We start from the raw sequence: 7,041 nt of genomic DNA, 5'->3' as shown, positions 1-7,041 counted from the left end.
CCATGGATTTTAACACCTGCTAAAAGCAGGTGTTAAAAGCGCCATGGCGCTAAGGGACCTCGTACTCAGGCGGTAAGGGTCGGCGCTGTTTACGCTGCCGTAAACCCCTTACCGCCTGGGTCGTAATGAGGCCCCTTGTGTGATTTACTGAGGTCGCGGAGCCAAGCCAATACACGCTTCACGGTGACACGCGCTCATCAGGACGTTGTGTTATGTCATCCAATATTTAAACTGCACCCACCACCGCCACAGTGGTCTTATTGCACCTGGCCTTATCTGAAAGGTGGCATATTGTGACCCTGCCAGGGTGTCCCCAGACCTTTATCTGTAGAACGGAAGGGGAGGGGGATGTCTTGAAAAGTCTGCGACTATTACATGCACAATCAAAAAACAAATATCACAGGCTGGTCAAATATTTGAAATGGACATGAAGCGTTCTGGTGGGGCTTCAATTAAAGGCATTTAATGCCTCCTTTGGATTTGGCCTGAAGAGGGATGGCTCCAAGGCCTTCTAACCGTTTCAAATGAAAGGGCCCTCAAGTGTCAGGAGGCCCCAGCAACTCCCCCAATATATTCCATTAAATATCACAGTTTGCTGGAGCCCATCCGGCTCTCACTTCTCTATGGGAACACAGAACTGTTATCACCTTGTTGCCTTCTAACACTGGTTCCTTCACATTAGCCACTTGCTGACCAATGAACATTTAAGGCTTTCAAGTGGGCATTTAGTGTTTCAGCTCCCTACTGACTCGCCACCTCGTGATAATCAACGGCTATTAACTCCTGCTGCGTAGCTCTCAACCATTTGTCTCGCGGAATGAATGGGCGTGCAGGAGGCTTGGCGGGTGAGTCAGCCCTTTGCAAGGCGGGTGACACCTGCCAAAAGCGGGTGAGTTGTGAGCTATGCCTGCTGTATTTGTCTCCATTATAATGTATGCACCCTTCAGGTGCCTGAGACTGTTTTCTGCTCTAAGAAAGGGGGGGGGGCAACCATCATGTTGAAATGGACTGCCACACATGTTCAGCCAGGTCTGAACTTAGACATGTGCAAAGAGCAATACATATTGTGTAAATCTATTTTTACATGTTCCCGAGTGTGTCCTCAAAGGACATTGGTTGTACAACCAGAGAGGGAACACCAGTTGATGTGTAGAAAAGGGATTTCTATTATTGTTTTGCTTCCTCGAAGTGGAAAGGGCTAATGCACAGTGCTACTACTCAGGGTGTGATCCAACTTAATTTTGAATTTACCTTAAAGTGGAAGTCATGCAGTCCTCCTTTTATGAAGTTGAATTCTCGTAGTTGGTCAATGTTGAAAATATTGGAATCTGGAATGTAAATATAGTGGAGCTGCATTTAAAGAGAGTCTTATCAACATCGATGGAGTGTTGCACTTAGATGGACTGTTGCAGCAGGAAATGGGCTGCACTTACATTGAGTGTTGCGGGCAGGAAATGGGATGCACTTAGATGGAGTGTTGCGGGCAGGAAATATGCTGCACTTAGATGGAGTGTTGTGGGCAGGAAATGTGCTGCACTTAGATGGAGTGTTGCGGGCAGGAAATGTGCTGCACTTAGATGGAGTGTTGCAAGCAGGAAATGTGATGCACTTAGATGGAGTGCTGGAGGTAGGAAGTGTATTGCACTTAGATGGTTTGCTGGGGGAAGGAAATGTGTTTCTCCTAACTAACCATACTAAAAACTCACCATTCTGCATACTCACCCTCAAACTCGGAACTGAACACAACCATACCTCTACTTCACCACAAACCATGTGCACTTCACAACACCCAATAAAACCAAACCATGCACAATCATACCTCAACACCACATGACGGCCACCAACTGAAAACGCACCTACACTCAGTGACCTCTTTTTCTGAACTGAAGCTGGCAACTGTACATCAAAGCTCTCCTGCTCTTCTCCCTCTCAATCCCACTAACAAACCCCAATCATCCTTCCTTTGCAGATCCGCCATAGCGCCAAGAGACCATGCAAGTGGCAACAGTGCATGGTACAAGACCCATTAACATTAAATAAAAAGAGCTCTGCTGGCAAGTGAAGAGCAGTGCAGCAGAGCCTGAGGAAGCGGCAACTCGTGTCTGTGGTCTTATTTGTGTATTTGCTGCCACGTGATCGCGGACTGGTCTGGCAGCCCGGCCTGGGTGCCATATCCGAGGCTGCCACTGCTGAGGTGACTCTCAGCCCCAAGGTCTCCTGTCCGGTGATCCGGACGAAGCAGGGTATCCCCTGCCCACTGCATGCCCGCAGCATCCTTGCAGAGTCGGGTGGTCCAGACATGTGGAGTGGCCTGCCCGGCTGATCCGTGGCGGGCCACCACATTGGCGACGAGGGCAGTCTGGACCCCGTGTGCAGAAATGTGTGGGCTGCTGGAGGCCTGTTTGTGGAGGCAGCAGCGCAGGTGGCCTGGGGCCCTGTGCTGTATGTTGCACGGGCCGCCTGGTGCCCGCGAGTGGAGCCGAGGGGCCGCCGAACAAAAGATCAGCTGATGCCCTGAGGCAGCCACATGCGTGAGAGCAGCAGCTGCAGAATTAACAAAGCAGCATTGGCCGCGTGTGGAAGTGGGCGTAGCCTGCACTTGCACCGCCGAACAAAGGCGTGCAGGAGGCCGTGGCCCACGAATATCGCGGGCCGCGGTGGTGAGGGGAGGATTAATCCTACCGAACAAACATCGTGTCAGTCCCGACAAAAGGGGTGGGCGTGAACTCCTGGTCCGCTAATGGAAGGTGCTGCAGTGCCCGAGTGCCCAAGTGCGCTGGGTACTAAAGTATTATTTGACCCATTTGAACATTTCTATCTTCGCCAAACTCCCCGGAGCGTAGCAGCTCCTCAAGAAGTGCTTGTGCGCCCTCAGTGACCATCATGAAGGACGAGGAAAATGAGGTGGTCTGTCAACAAAGTGGTTAGCTGGCGTCCCTGTATCCCTTTGATGTTATGGGTGCACCTGGCAGTTTAGGACCCAGGTGGACAGCGTGGGTAGAAAACCTGGAACTGTATTTTGAGGCAGTGGGTGTCAAAGACAGGGCGAAACGTCCAACCCTCCTGTACAGAGCTGGCCCGACCATCCAGAGGCTGTTTAGGACGCTGCAGCCCAGAGACCAGTCATATGGCGCAGCCATTGCAGCACTGAACGAGTACTTCAGGCCCATGGTCAACAGGGACTATGAACGGTTCAGGATGAGGCGCGAGACAAGAGGAAGGAGAGAGCCTCAATGCATTTCATGGTAAACTGTGTGGTATGGTATTGTATGGTATGGTATGGTAAGCGTTGTCCTGTGCTCTCGGTAACTTTGAGGAGGATGAGATCAGGGCACAGATCATCTATGGCTGTATGATATGATATGCTATGGCATTTATAACGCGCCTATACACAAGTGTTTCATGGTGCGACAAGGCAAGGGTGGGAAAACAGAGGGAAGACAGACAGCAATCCTACTAGGTCAGGTGACATTGAGATTGCGCAAGTGCAGGGGGAAAGGAAGGGGTGGGGGCAGTGCAGTACGTAGGGTAACATGAAATAAATAAGACAAATAAAAGTAGGGCTAGCTGGTGACAAGTGCAAGGGTAAGAACAGACATCAGGGATCAAGTGCTAGTACGGGCTGTAGGGATACAGAAACAGCTCCCAGTGTGCAAGGGTTGCCAGAGGGCAGTGCAGGTGTGCAACTGGCGGGGAGGGGACCTGGGCCCGAGATCAGAGAGTACCGGGGTAACCAGTGCACTTTCAGATTCAGCCAGGAGATCAGCAGGGGAGAGAAGGAGAGAAAGCAGAAGCAAACAGGAAGGTCTTGAGGTGCTTCCAGAACTGGAGATGGTTCTCCTCAAGTTTCAGAGAGGCAGGAAGACTGTTCCAGAGGGAGGCCCCAGCAGAAGAAAGAGATCTACCACCAGCTCGCTGCTTGGAGAAGCGACTGACCCTGAGGGAGTTGGAGGCGGATGAAAGAAGAGCTTGAGAGGGAAGATATTTAGGAAGAGAGAGTTGAAGGTATTGAGGTCCTAGGCCCCAGAAGGGCTTGTGGATGATGCATAGGGTTTTGAACTTAATCCTCGTCCCCACTGGGAGCCAGTGAAGATATTTAAGTCCTGGAGAAGTACGATCCCTGGGCTTGAGGCCATGGACAAGTCTTGCAGTCCTGTTTTGGATGAGTTGCAGAGGGCGGAGAGTAGCTCCTCTAAGCTGCGGAAACAAGTCCTCAGGGACCCAGCGCTAACCCTTGACCGAATACTAGAACTCGGTTGCACCCAAGAACTGGTGGAGGTGCGTGCTTCGGCCATGGACCTCTACCGGCAACAGCCCAAGCTGGAAGCCCCCATGCAATGGGTCAAGTTGGAGGAGGTATCAGCCATCAGCAAGTGGCAAGGAGGTAGGCCAACAAGAAGAGGAGATTGGCCATGGGGTCACTCAGGTGAAACCATATGCTATCAGTGTGGGTGGGACCTCCCGCACATGCAGGAGTGCCCAGCCCCAACACCGGCCAGCATGGTGGGTTTAACAGCCGGGAGTGGGTCAAAGGGGGGCGCAGGGAGGAAGCCCCCCAGAGTGGCAGCAGTCCAGGTGGTGGAAGAGCATAGGAGGGGATTGCATGATTTTGCAGAGGAAGATGAGTAAAATGTGTTCTTCTTGTCCTGCAGCAGCACAAGCGGCCAGTTTAATCCAGGCATTTTCTGAGCCCCAGCATCCGCCATTGGATCCCACTGTGGTGTGCGGACTGGAATGCACCACTGTTTGTAGTGATTTGGTAGTATAGTAGTGGTATGTGGACTCGAATGCACCATAATTCTGGACCCCAGTAGAGGGTCGCTGTTCTTTGTGTGCTGTGGGTTTTCTTTTGTTATAATGAAGGAGGGATATGGTGTGTGGTCCATTTGAGTGTGGGCATGTTGCCCCTTTAAGGAAAAGTGTCATGACATTGTCATGATGCTCCTCAAATAAAAGGGGCTCTGTTGGCACATGAAGGGTAGTGCAGCAGAGCCCCAGGAAGCGGCAACTCGTGTCTGTGGTCTTTGTGTGTTTGCTGCCACGTGATCGCGGCCTGGTCTGGCAGCCCCGGCCTGGGTGCCCCCATAGTGGAGGCTGCCACTGCTGAGGTGACCCTCAGCCCCAGGGTGATCCGGATGAGGCAGGGTATTCCCTGCCCGCTGTCCGCTGCATGCCCGCAGCATCCTTGCAGAATCGAGTGGTCCCGACACATGGAGTGGCCCGCCCGGGTGATCCATGGCAGGCCACCACACTTACCAGACATGCTTAGCCTGTAGAACTCAACATTGCGAGGGTGCTTGACGAAGTGTGTAAGGTAAATGGCACTACTCCTTTCACTAATTTCAGGATGTTCTGCCAACTTTACGACATTTTGAGACAGTTATAAAAATGTAATCAGTACATTTCTGGCGCAAATCTGCTAAACGTCCTCGAAAATGTCAAAACGACTGCAAAAAATGATAATTACTGCATGCAAAGTGGCATCTCTGACTTTTCTAACTATTTTGCCGTTAGGAAATGTGAAATGAGCTATTGCTGCTGAAGGCACAACACAAAACTGCAAATTCATAGGGGCTGATTCATGGAATTATTTGCGCCGAAAGATGGGGTTTTGTGCGCCATTCATCCCGCAAATCCCTGTTTAACAAATGGGGATTTGGAGGCAGAATGGCGCACAAAACCCTGTTTTTTGGGGCAAATAATTCCATGAATCAGCCCCATAATTTCTTGAAGTGAAAAAACGGTAGCCTTAAAAGCCTTTTGTAAATCAATGAATTTTTGGCTGATCGTGCCTTAGACTAGAGCCCGTCCGATGGTCGCATACTGCAGACTTTCACTAGAGGTTCTCTTTGGCCACAGGTGTAATGTCGGAAAATGCTTATCGTCAGAAAATGATTTCCCTGTTTACTGCCCATGCGTAGTGTGTCTGTGCATGCTCAGTAATGTATTACCAGGATTGCATTTTCCAGATCCAGATGTTGTTTCCAAGCCAAAGTGACTAGTAGACCTGTCCCAAATATAATGCCTGAGTGCAGCTGGGCAGATGTGTCCAAGCGCCTGAGCTGCAGACTGGCCTCGAATCCCGGCTTCACCACTTAACTAAAGTGTCTGCTCCTGGGTGTGATGGGTGAGCCCGTGCCTCGGGCCTCCCCGTACTAGCACTCGCATGCATACATTCGGAGACACAATGATACACACATACGTACGTTCCAGGGTCCCGGCAGCAACTGCTGCACGGACCGTCTTTATTACAATCGCGCATGCGCGGCCAGAACGAGGCTCGCGCATGCGCACAATTCACTTCAAGACGTAACATCCCTTTTTTTCTTTAAACAAAACAAATGCAACAACCAACAACTTTAACTTTCCCAAACGTGGGCTGCTGACCTGCACCAGTCGCCTGCTCAGTCTCCTGAGTCCAGGACATAGTCCTTGAACCGAACAGGTGGGTTGCGACTCTGTCGCACAGGATACCGCCTGCCGCTCCTCGGGGTTGGTGGCGGGGTCACTCCACACGGTGGCTGGTCCATGGGTGTATCCCCTTCGGGGATCTCGACACTGTCCTCCGGCGGAGCAGCTTCACCAACTCAGTCTCTCAGGGCCGGACATCTACTTTTTTGAAGAATTACCTGTTGCGGGTGACGGCATAGCTCTCAACTCACACGCTTTTGGCGGGTGTCACCCGCCTTGTTAACAGCTGACTCACCCGCCAAGCCTCCTGCACGCCCATTCGTTTCAATGGGCCTCTCACCCGCCAAAAATAAAATCTGGTGTTTTCACCCGCCTTTGCGACGTAAATGGTTGAGAGCTATGGGTGACGGTCCCCCTTTCGCTCGCAGCAGTTACCATAGACCCATTTACATAGGTGACTGTCCAGGGTTGTGGTTCGTATGGCAACGACATCTTCCCTTCGGGTCGGCAGTTGCGGACCAGCACAGAGACTCCCACGGCTACCTCCTTGTCTTGCAGGCCTCGCCTTCCACTTTCTCTCTCGTTGTGGGCCTCTCTCTCTTGTCTCACTCGGTCATTGTCTATGACCCC

The sequence above is a fragment of the Ambystoma mexicanum genome, chromosome 3q (assembly GCF_040938575.1).
Source record: "Ambystoma mexicanum isolate Mex_15411 chromosome 3q, UKY_AmexF1_1, whole genome shotgun sequence".
Classification (NCBI taxonomy): domain Eukaryota; kingdom Metazoa; phylum Chordata; class Amphibia; order Caudata; family Ambystomatidae; genus Ambystoma; species Ambystoma mexicanum.
The sequence above is the reverse complement of the archived record's forward strand: the minus strand, read 5'-3'. Positions refer to the sequence as shown.